This window comes from Pteropus alecto, unplaced genomic scaffold (assembly GCF_000325575.1).
Source record: "Pteropus alecto unplaced genomic scaffold, ASM32557v1 scaffold239, whole genome shotgun sequence".
NCBI classification, from domain to species: domain Eukaryota; kingdom Metazoa; phylum Chordata; class Mammalia; order Chiroptera; family Pteropodidae; genus Pteropus; species Pteropus alecto.
In genome coordinates this window covers 650028-662174 of record NW_006494613.1, presented here as the reverse complement: position 1 = coordinate 662174, position 12147 = coordinate 650028, and the positions used below count along the sequence as shown (strand labels likewise).

Below are 12147 nucleotides of genomic sequence, written 5' to 3'. Positions count from 1 at the left end.
TTGAGCGTTAGGTATGCCAATCCTTTCCAAATGGATTTGAAACTAAAAACAAAAACAAAAAACTTAAAGAAAAAATTGCTGGGGCTACAGAGTGAAAAAATGATCAGAATTGGGGCAAGATTAGCTTGAGAGGATTTGTCAGAGTCTCCAGTCAGTGCTAGAAGGATACAATGCATCCACTGCAATGGGCATAACGACATATATCTGACTTATCCATACTGTGTCATGGTCAGCCCAACTAAACTGCATCAATTCCCCAATGTGTTTGCTATCTTACCAGGAGCCAACATATCTGGAAAAGCTTAATAGTATAGAAAAAAGAGCCTAGAATGTCAGAAACTGAGAATATTTTTTTAGCTTGAAATAGTTAATATACTGGGGACCATATCACAATCTCATTTCATACTCACAACAACCATGAAAGATTGACAGTGTTGTCCCCACTTTTCTAATTAGTAACTGTTAAGCACATTAATATATCTCACTAAACTCAAACAAATATATTTATCCATAATTCAATTCCCTCTTGATCTCATCCCCCAAAATGCCCATAGCCAACCCAGTATGACCGGACATGAAGAGAACTGTGATAGAGGGGAAATCAGAGAGGAAAACAGTAGTCATCCTAACTGATTTAGGTTAAAATATACCACTTTTGTAAGTTTTACAAAAACATATGGCCTTATGAACATTTTAATAGAGCCATTCTAGGGCTTTGGAAAGTTCCCATGAAAGTGAGGGTCCTAAAGCTTAAACTTTATTTATCACATGGAAAATCTATAAACCCACCTTTGATAGTGGAGAGACAATTAGGTAGATGGGATCAGATATGAGATATTGATCTTGTAAACCTTCAATGTGGCAGGGTGAGGACCTCAGATTGCAAGTGGAAATAAGAGGGAAGGCTCCATAAGATGAGATCTGATGCTATAGAGTTTGTTCCCTGCAGAGTGTCTGTTACTCTCTGCTTCCTGTGATGCATTGTGTCTGTTACTCTCTGCTTCCTGTGGTGCAGAGTGTCTGTTACTCTCTACTTCCTGTGATGCATTGAACATGGGAGGTGATTTATCATCTTCAACAGCCACTGTAGAATATGCTACTACTTACTGTGAACAGAGCCTAGCAGAAATGCTAGAGGAGTTTGTGTTCCAGATGAGGAAAGGCTAGTTGGGGGCTCCATTGTTCTAGGTGAGGGTCCGAAATTTCTGTCTTTACCTGTATTGGACACTTCTGTCTATTTGTTGTTGAGGTGCCCTCTTAGTGGCATCCAAGCTAAACCATAATAACAAATCATAAGTGTTCTGTGAATTAGAGCTTCAACATAATTTTGAAATGGTTGACATGAAAAAGTTGGATCAAATCAGAAATCCATTTCATTATGTAAAGAAATGCACCATTACATTTGCCAATAATGTTAGCTCTTCATATATAACATCAATTGATATAAAATTTTGAATGTTTATGCAAAAAAAATTTTTTTTAATTTACATCTGTGAAAAAGTCTTTCATAAGTAGTAGATACCAAAAATTTGAGAAAATCATTTAAGAAAGCCATGGTCAGAAATTGCATGTAAACTTTTCAAGGTTAAAACCCAATTTTAAAACATTATATTGTCTACGGCCATGCCACCCTGAACATGCCCGATCTCGTCTGACCTTGGAAGCTAAGCAGGGTTGGGTCTGGTTAGTACTTGGATGGGAGACCACCTAAGAATACCAGGTGCTGTAGGTGTTTTAAAATAACAACAACAACAACAAAACTTCATGTTGTGTCCAGCAATGGCAAGCTAGGTAATTAGGAACAATTTTCCAAAAAAGGTAATTAGAAACAACTAATTTTAGACTTTAGATGTTGTAATTATCAGGCATAGACTATAAAACAATTATGTTTAATATGATAAACTTGAAAATTTTGGCAGAGAAACCACAAAAAGAGATACAATTGATTTTGGAAAAAAATGGAAATTTTAAAACGAAGTATTACAATAACTAAATTAAGATCTCAGTAGATGAATATAATAGTGGATTAGACACAGCTGATGAGAGAATGAGTAAACAAGATAGAGGATAAAATATATAGATTTATATGTATATAATATATAGATACAAATACATATACATATACATATTATATGTGTTTATATATCTATATATACATTGATGTCTATATATCTATGTTTATATTACAGAGAAAAAGTATAAGATATGTTTTTCTGGAGTCCTATAAGAAGACGTGAGATAAAACGGATCAGAGGTTGTATTCAAAGGCTGCAAATTTTCCAGAAACAATGAAAGACACAATTAAAAAATTCAAGAAGCCAGCTGGATCTCAAGTAAGATAAATAGAAAGAAATACATATACAAATCACAATGATATTATGGACTCCAATGGCAAAGAGAAACATTTTCAGGTAGCTAGAAAAAATAAGATAACTTTCAAAAGCATGATAGTTAGACTGACAGTTGATTTATCAATAGCAACAATGCAGGCCAGAAGAAAATATACTGCCAATATAGAATTTTATACCCAGTAAAAATATCCTTTGAGAATAAAGATGAAATGAAGACCTTTTTTAATCAACAAAAACTGAGAGAGTTTTTCATCAGCAAAACTGCATTAAAGGAAATATTGTGAATGAAATGCAGGCAGAAGGAAAATGATCCCAGCTGGAAGGTCAGAGATGCGTGAAGGAATGAAAAGAAAGTGAGAAATACGAATGTAAACCTAAATGAACATTGGCCATATTAAACAACAATAATAATGTCTATGAAGTTTAAATATAGAGAAATAATGGGTAAGAGGGAGTAAATGGAGTTAAAGTGTTCTAAGTTTTTTGCAATGACCAGGAGGAAGGTATAGTTATTAGACTATATTAAATGAAGGATGTATATTGTAATATCTAGGGTAACAACAAAAAGCATAGGAAGACTGTAAAGAGAAAAAATTGAATGTTTAAAAAAATAACCAATCAAAAAGAACACACAATACTGAATATATTTTCAAGCCTACATTTCAAGGAAAAGTTTTAGAACCTTTACATTTTCTAGGATGGCAACTTTTGTATTTCTAATTCATATGCACTATTAGTCAAGGCTAGAATTATAATCATCTCAACTGGGGAAGTTAAGACTTTTCAGTTAGGCTTAAAAGAGCTTATTTGGATGTACAAATGGAAAACTAGAAAAAATATAAATCTTCTTAATTTTTAATGGATTATCTCCCCAGTTGCTTATAATTCTGCTTATCTGGTAATTGCACCTTTTACCCCATCCACACAGTGACAGTGTAAGCAATCTTGTTTTCATGCTAGGACTTTTTTTCAATAGTTAATTGGTCCTCCCTTTTGCAATGACATGGATGGACCTAGAGAGCATTGTGCTGAGTAAAGTAGGCCAGACAGAGAAAGACAGATACTGCGGGGTATCACTTATATGTGGAATCTAAAAAACAAAACAAAACAAAAAACCCAACAACAAAAAATTCAAACCTCATAGAAACAGAGAGTAAAATAGTGGTTGCCAGGGACTGGGGAGTGGAGAGGGGAAATGGGGAGAGGTTGGTAAAAGGGTACAAACTTTCAAATCTAAGATAAATAAGGTCTGAGGATCTAACGTATAACATGGTGACTATAGTCAATGATACTTTTTTTTGTACAATTGAAATGTGCTTACAGAGTAGAATTTAAATGTTCTTCCCTCTCCCCATAAAGGGTAAATATGTGAGATCATCAATGTTTCATTAAGTCAATGGTGGAAACCCTTTCAAAATGTATACATATATCATCATATGATGTACTTTAAATATATTACAATTTTATTTGTGAATTATGCTTCAATAAAGCTGAAAAAAATCAATTGGATGAAGAATGAGTGCATGATCCAAGTAGTGCCACTGTGCCCTTTCCTCTGGGACCTTGGAATTGGTATTAAAAGACTTGCAGTTCATTCATTAGATATGATCATCTTCTAAGTGAATAGGACAAATGAAACAGCTGGCCGTCAAGAGAAAAATGAAGCAGAAAGGAAGACAGATGAAAGATAGAGAGAGGTTTCTAGGTTCCCTCTAGCACTTCAGACAGAATGTTACCAAGGCTTAAATGCATCACTACTTTTGGTTTCCATGAGTTAGCCAGGAACTTATGTGGTGATTTCTTTTTTTAAAAGTTAAACTAAAAACTTTTTTTTCAGTCAAAGCAAGTCCAAGTTTCTCAGATTTATTGTGTGTGCCATGATGTAATAGAAGGTTGAGAAGCATTGAATTAGAGAGATGTTTAGAAAGTATAATTGCACTGGAACTGTGCAGATGAAAGGAGAAGAGATGAAAATTGTGAGAATGATGTACAAATGTCGGATGTCAACAACGAATTGGCTGTGATGGCACTTCCCAAGAGAAGGAATGTTGGGTGGAAAGCAGGTTTGGGGTAAAGATGAGATGATAAGCTCCATTTGAGATACATTGAGTTTGAAGTGCCTATAAGAACAACATGAGAAGATGTTAAGTGATGTCTTAAGCTGGAAAGAGTTCTATAGATACACATTTACTACATATCAAAATATGATATGTAGTAAAAGCCATGAGAATGAATAAGTTTGGCCAAGACACTATTCAGTGGGAAGAAAAGGAGGCCAAGGACAAAACTCTGGGTTCACCAACTTCTCCAGTCCTAGGGCTGCTTGAATCTACAGTGATCTTTTTCATCAGTGGTATTTGAGGGGAAAGACATTTTTAACAAATATGAAGTGGCTCCTGAAGTGGAGTATCAGGTTGCCTTGGGATTGTGCCCTCTGCATTTAAAAGTACCAAAATTATCCAGTTGATTTGGGAGACTTCAGGGTTTAACACTATCTTTTGAGTTGCTCCTTCTCTGACTCTTAGGCAGACTTTCTCTATTGAAAAATGTGCACACTTCGAGGCTCATTGCTTTTTCTGCTTTATATTCTCTCCATAAAGTCAGTATGTGACAAAAATATTATGTGCTTTGGCAATAGGCATACCTGATTTAGAATCCCAGCTAACTGTGGCCTTGGGCAAGTTACTTAATCTGTTTATTTCTGTATTTCCCTCATCTGTAAATCTAGACTAACAATATCCCCTGGAAGGATTGCTGAGAGGACTGGAAACAATATGTAAAAGCAGCCTGCACAAAAACTGACATACTAAAGCTGGGGTTATCATCATCAGAAAGGTCATCTACTCTGATGGATTTTTTTCTTATTTCTTCTTTCTGCAAAAAAAAAAAAAAAAAAAAAACCACAAAGAATCTCATTTGTTAAAAATTATGCTCTTATTCAATAAAAATGAAACCAAATTTTCATATTGTGGGGATGAAGAGAGATGACTGGGACTCCCCTTTAAAACCAGAAATACTGAAGTCCTTAAATTGTCTAGAAACACTCTTATTAAATTTGAGGAATAGAATTCCTGTTTTGGAATATAAATAGATCTTTGTCTTAAGAATAGGTTGGCATAGGTATCTCTCTGTCTTCTTTAAGCAGATGGTCATTTATTATCCCCCCCGCCCCCCTTATGTTAGATTCCCCTAGAGGAGTTAACTATGGGACACTAGGACAGTGGCAATGCTCCTCCATACCTTTTCCCCTTGCATATAATAGTTCCTGCAAGTAACTTCTGATTAACATTTTGGGCCTGATAGTATCCTGAGCTTTATTTCCATGCCTCTGATTAGGTGCTGGCAATTTCCACATAGAAACACCACTATTTTTCACATTCAGCATTTATAACACTGAGAGTTTCATCCTCTTCCTCCAAATTCTTTCTTACCTCTGGCCTACTCACATCTCTCTTCAGTGCCATTATTCCCCAGATGATACAAGCTTAAAAATTGGACAGCTGGGTGGCTGAACAACATGATAAAGGACTCTGGTTGTTTCTGTCTTTCAGTTTACCCACCTTCAGGCCAGCTGCCCTTCTGGTTACAAGATGACGGCAGAGATCTAGGCATCACAACCAGACACCCCAATGTGTAGATAAAGCAGGAGGCATCTTCTTATGTATGCCTTGTAAGAATGAAGAAAACGTTCCTAGAAGTCCCTTTGCAGGCTTCTCACATCTCATTGACCTAAACTGGGTCACGTGCTCATTTTCAAAACAATCACTGGCAAGGAGTATAGAGTTATCATGATTGGCTTAGAATGATAAGGATATATCCCTGAGCCAGGAATAGGGTCATCTTTCCTAAGGTGTGGATTCCCAAATAAAATTAAAGTTCTACTAACAAGAAAGAGGGAGGAAATAAAAAGAAGAGGTTTCCTCCTACCACTTTAGTCCAAGCCCCTGTAACCTTCCTCAGGGTCAAGTATAATAGCTTTTTAACTGGTCTCCCAACTTTCTTTCCCTCACAGCCCACCTTACACAGTATTGCTACATTTATCTACAGAAACACTGCTTTGCCACATACTTCTTTTATTTAAAAAATGCCATTGATTCTCCCTGACCTTCAGGAAAACATTCAAACTTACCATAGAATTTTCAAATCATAGAACATGAGAATTGGAAAGGCCAGGGAGCTTGGAATGTCAAAGGCTCACATCAGGAATTTCAGCTATAAGCTGGACTAGAAAACACAGATGTGTGGTATCAACTAAATATTTATTTTGTCTAACCAAAGGCATGAGCTACAAAAATCTCCCTAAAAGAGCAGTCTTCAATTTGAGTTAAGCAACACTCTAAGGGGGTTATACACACATGGATTTTTTTTTTAAGTAATCAATTTCCAGATTTTCATCTTGTTCTTTCTAAAAACTGGCCTCAAGTTTAATACAAATTCTTTATTTTTACCTTTCATTTTGAAATAACCTCTCTTCTTTTTACTGATCCTGAAACTTATCTTGGAATATTATCTCCAGGATCTTAAGAGTTTCTGGAGAGTGGAGGAAGAGGCAAACAAATGGATAATTTGAAGCATTGATTTTGAGAGAACCTCTTGTAATGCTTAAGCAAAATCACCTGGCAGGTCTTTCCATTAAAGGTGAGGTGTGGCTTTAGACCTGGGGTATTTGGGCTTGTGTTGGGAGGCTCTGGATTCAGATATTCTAAAGTACAGAGGTGGAAAGACTCAGTATCTCATCCCAATATGTCAAAGCATGCATAACTCTTGAGAGAGAGAGACCCATGACAGCAAAGTAAAGAACACTTCAAATGCTGAATATGGTGTCTACCATATGTTTTCAGTTACTCTCAATGTTCAGCCCTAGGAGGCACCATTAGTTGGAAAAGATTATATACAAGTATTGGAAGCAGTGCAAGTTCCTGATGCTGACGCGGGGCTGAGCGGCACAACAAAATGGCACACACATTGGATTCTCTCACACCTTTTCTGGTGTCATCCACTTTACTAGAATACATGTGAATGATGCTCTCCAAACTGGTGCAACTTGGAGGTGACATGCAAATTTTTTAAATTTAACTGAAATGTTTTCTTAGACTACTACATTCTCTACTACAGTAAATAACACTCGTGGATAAAAATTCACATATTTCCTTTACATAATGTAGGCATCACTGAATAGAATAATTAAAACTTAAATACATGAAATTATAACGGAATATTTTTCCAATGGTAGTCAATTCTCATCTTATTTATTCTTTTAAAATGAACAAACAAAACAAAACCAGACTCATAGAAGTGGAGACCAAAGGGATGGTTGCTAGAGGGAAGAGAGATGGAGGGACAGGTGAACAAGGGGAAAGGGAACATAGTAACATTGTGCTAAGTTTGCACAGTGACAGATGATCACTAGAATTACTGGGGTGATCACATTGTAAGGTATAACAATGTCAAACCACTATATTGTACCCCTGAGACTAATATAACATTATGTACCAATTATACTTAAATTAAAAATAATTTTAAAAACATTGTATTTTCTCACTCTTATTAATGTAAAATAAAATTATATGCTAGCTGCCATACTAGTTTCTAGCAGTTTATACTTTTTCTCTTTCATTAAACAAATAGGAAAGTTAATAAAACTCTCTTTTCAGTAGGTTTTAAAAACCTTAGTAGATTATTTTCTGAATTTTTTATGTGTGACTTTTAGTTAATCTACTCCCTCCCCAAGTCCATTATCTGTAATGCACATTTACCAAAGAAATACCAGGACTTCTATCATTCCTTGCTTCGTAAGTAACTTAGAATTTCAGCTACATTTTCTTGTATTATTATAAATTGTGTAACAAGAAATAGCATTTTATAATTGTTTATACATTTTTAAATGTATGCATTAATTACATTAGCTCTACATCCTGATGTATAGCTCGCAGTAACTTAGTTTGCAAGATGTGTTTCATATTTTCTCCATGGTTTCATACTATTCTTCAAATTGCATTTTAACTTATTTGAACTGATAAATGAATTCAGACTTTTGCAACAGAATTCAAGTCCAAATTAGCTGATTGATTTGACAATGAGGACTTCCTTTTCCAATTAGGATATATGGAAAGTATTTCCTAAAGTTAAATGAGCTATATTAGCAGCTCCAAACTTTTGACAAAAATATTACTTAAAATGCATTAAAATAAACACATTTTTGGAAAATAAAATATTGGCAAAAGTATATTAAAAATAATATTTTTATTTTCAGAGTAAACAAAGCACCTCTAATTGAAAGAGAACAGAGGTAGTCTTATAAGTTTTAGTAGAAATTTTTAACAAATCTCTCGAAATTGCAGAAATTTTATAACCATTTTGTAAGTCAAGTTTTTTTTCTAATAAAAACAAACTTTCCATAAAGTTCGAGGAGTCCTTAATTGAATTTTTAACTGATGGATTATTAAAGCAAATTTTTGATGATAGATTATAAAATTATTTGTTACAAAATTATGAATAATTTCAAATAATTGCTTTTTTAAAAAGCTTCTTCCATTGCAATCCTCTTATTTTTGTAAAGTTTTCTTGGTAGTAACATTTATAAAAGTGAAAAATAGGAATAAAATTGATTCTCTAACTTGGGACACATGAACTAGTTGAAAAGAAAACAGTCTCATCCATCTTATGAAAAACTGCACCTCTAATACAATTTTACTTTATATGTTCAACGTTTATCTTAATTTATCACATATGAGGGTTATTTTGATAAATTTTACACTAATAATAATTATAATAATAAATTATTTTTGTACTTTAGAGCCTAACCGTGGCTGCCTCTTAAAATTTGTTCTCCCCTTCTTTGGGCACACAGTGAACCTGCATTTCCTCAACCCCCTTGCTGTAAGGTGTAGCCATGTGATTGTTCTGGCAACAGAATGTGAATGGAAGAAATGTGGGTCACTTCCAGGCCTTTCCCCATAAAATCTCTTTCATGCACTCTGCTTCTCCTTCTACCAGCCAGATACAGTCAAGAATGAGGCTCTGGGAGAAAGGTTGGCAAATTTCGGTAAAGAAGACAATAACTACTTTAGGCTTTGCAGGCTACACAAAGCCTCTGTCTCATACTCTGCTTTTATTCTTTTTTTAAAAAGGTAGTCCTTTAAAAATTATGCCAATCTATTCTTAGCTTTCAGGACACAGAAAAATATGCTTGCAAGCTAGATTCTTATTCTAGGGGATGGCAGAACCATATGATTGAAGAAAATTGGGTCCCCTAATCACTGTGTGGAGGAAAGCACCTCACCCAGGACTATTATGTGAAACAGAAATAAACACTGATTGCATTGAGCCATTACATGCTTGAGTCTATTTGTTATTACAGCTCAGCCCAACAAAAATACAGGAAATTAAAAAATTTAATTTATAGACATTTTTATTGCAGAGAAGTATAACAATGAATATAAAGAACTTGAGCATAATAATATAGTACATTAGGATAAAAGTATGTAGAAGTGGGATAAAAATATGAGCTTAAGGAGAAAAGGGAATGACTCTTAAAAGAAGAAATTATTTACATATTTTTAAAATGGATAATGATAGGTATCACATTGCTTAGATTTTAGATTCAATTAAATATTTAAAAAAGAGTATTACAGTTGTTTATTTAAAAATAGCTATATTAATAATATGCTAGAAATTACAACATTTGCAATTATTTAAACATACGAAATATTTTAGACATCAACAAAAATTCTGTGAAGGGATATATGGTTTTAAAAAATTCTTTTAAGGGATATGCCAAAAATCCTTAAGGAAACGTCAAAGAACCTTTCTAAACTTAGAAATAAACCTCTTTTGAAAGCTTCATAGATTCACTGGGCTAGAAGAAGGAGCAGGGACTTTTCTGATCCACCTCTGCCCTCTTCGAAATCCTGCGTCTGGGTCGCCTTAGATGGTATTCCAACACAGGAATGTCTTTCCTTGTCAGGTATCTCTCAGCTCAGTGTAGACTCATTTCTTCTGACCTTAGATTCCCCATTGAATCATGAGGATGAGGGATGCTTTCTTTCCTCCTTTCAAAAGCTTTCCTTTTTTGGTGGTTCTGAGGATTCATGAGTTAAACATTTGTTAAGTACTTTGTAATATTTGGCTGAAAGTACAAAGTCTTATTTATTATTGTTGGATGGATAAAAGGTATTATACAAGTGCAAAGTATCATTTTCTTTCCAGGGCATACAGCATTATCATGCTTAATCCCCAGGAAACTCATGACCCCATTCTCTTGCATGGTCTCTTCATTTACGTAACCAGCCACAAATTGAGCTAACAAAGTACTCCTGGGAGAATATTTGCACTTTCTCCTTTTCTTCAGAGAGTTTCTATTTGCCTTAGAGGTGTGATAACTTTTTTTTTTTTCTAGGCTGTAATTATAGTCCTTACTGCATCAGTGTTCCTCCTATAGGAGAGAAGACCTTGGGCAGTGAGAAAATCAAGAAGACTGAGTTCTTAATTTGATCTGTCCTTGTCTACTCATGTGACCCTGGACAAGACATTTCACCTCTCTGAGCTTCACCTTCTTCGTCTAAAAAATGAAGGATTTAGAATAAGTCATTTATATGATTCCTTCACACTTAAAATTTCCTCTTAACATGTCAAAATATTGGAAAGCCATTCTAAAAATTTAATCATACTGGTGTGTATCATTTAGTAATAGGTGATACACATAAAGAGAAGTACAAATGCATGAGAGATACTGTTTTCCAAGTAATTGTAGGGTAAAGTTCTTTATTTAAATTAATTTTCAGTCTATGGCCATGCTACCCTGAACACGCCCAATCTCATCTGATCTTGAAAGCTAAGCAAGGTTAGGCCTGGTTAATACTTGGATGGGAGACCACCTAGGAAGACCGAGGTGTAAAAAATAATAATAATAATAATTTTCATAGTATATGTGTTTATGCTGTTAGATCTATGTGGCTGCTGGTCGTGGTGGTGGAGTAAGTTAAATAAACTTCACAGTGACATTGAATGAAAACACATGCATTGATACTTTCATCACAGTCTATTCGTCTTTATGATTTCCGTATTACTTAGCACATTGCCTTGCACAAAGCAGGTGTAGATAAATGCTTGATGAAAGAGTATCTGACAGATAAGTACAGATGCATGTTTTCCTAACATCTAAGGCAAAAGTGAATATTCTTTTAAAGATCTCGGATTTAATTTTACTTGATATGATAGGCTTTTAAAGAAAGCTTGAAAATACTGTTGCTGAAGTCATTTCAATTGATTTGTTAATACTTAACTCTCTAGGGAATAATGAAAGCTTATGTGAACTATAGGAGAGCATTTTTTCAAAAGTAGTAGAAAAAAGTAAATCCATGCAAAAATGGATTACAAATTTGATAGGAAGAAGTTGGACTTGGACTATATCTGAAAATTAAAAGTAAATATAAAAATTTTATCTTAGGTGTAACAAAATTTAGGTTATCGTAGAAACTATGGACTAGTCCTTGAAATGTACAAAGACTGAATCAAATATTGCCTTTTATTTTTTTTTTGGAGAGCACATAATTTTTCCAACAAAAATTAACGACACACAAAACATCTTTCACTTAACATGCAGAAATACTCAAAGGGTTTCAACGATTTTCCCTAATGCTTTTCTTAAGCTTTGGATTTTCAAATAATTCCATGAACACATGATCATTCTTGTTAATTTTTCTTCTTTAGTTGTTAACTGCCCTACCAGTTACATAAGATGCCAAATATTCTCTAAAAATAATTGACTTAATGAAACCTTTATCTTTTGCAAGAT

General features: G+C 34.3%; 1 protein-coding gene, 1 non-coding gene and 1 pseudogene across 2 annotated transcripts in view; all 3 read left to right on the top strand.

Moving 5' to 3' along the window:
• Window positions 1-3508, top strand: part of COMMD2 (COMM domain containing 2) — a 49809-nt gene extending 46301 nt beyond the window's left edge. The window contains exon 6 of the mRNA XM_025042494.1: window positions 2190-3508. The gene's annotated coding sequence lies outside the window, so the exon portion shown is untranslated. The remainder of the gene's footprint in view (window positions 1-2189) is intronic.
• On the top strand, window positions 1614-1732 carry LOC112474469. Its single transcript, XR_003044373.1, has one exon. It is a non-coding gene; the product is annotated as a 5S ribosomal RNA (ribosomal RNA).
• A 7625-nt stretch (window positions 3509-11133) lies between the features above and the next one.
• LOC112474500 lies at window positions 11134-11253 on the top strand (annotated as a pseudogene).
• The last annotated feature ends 894 nt before the right edge of the window (window positions 11254-12147 follow it).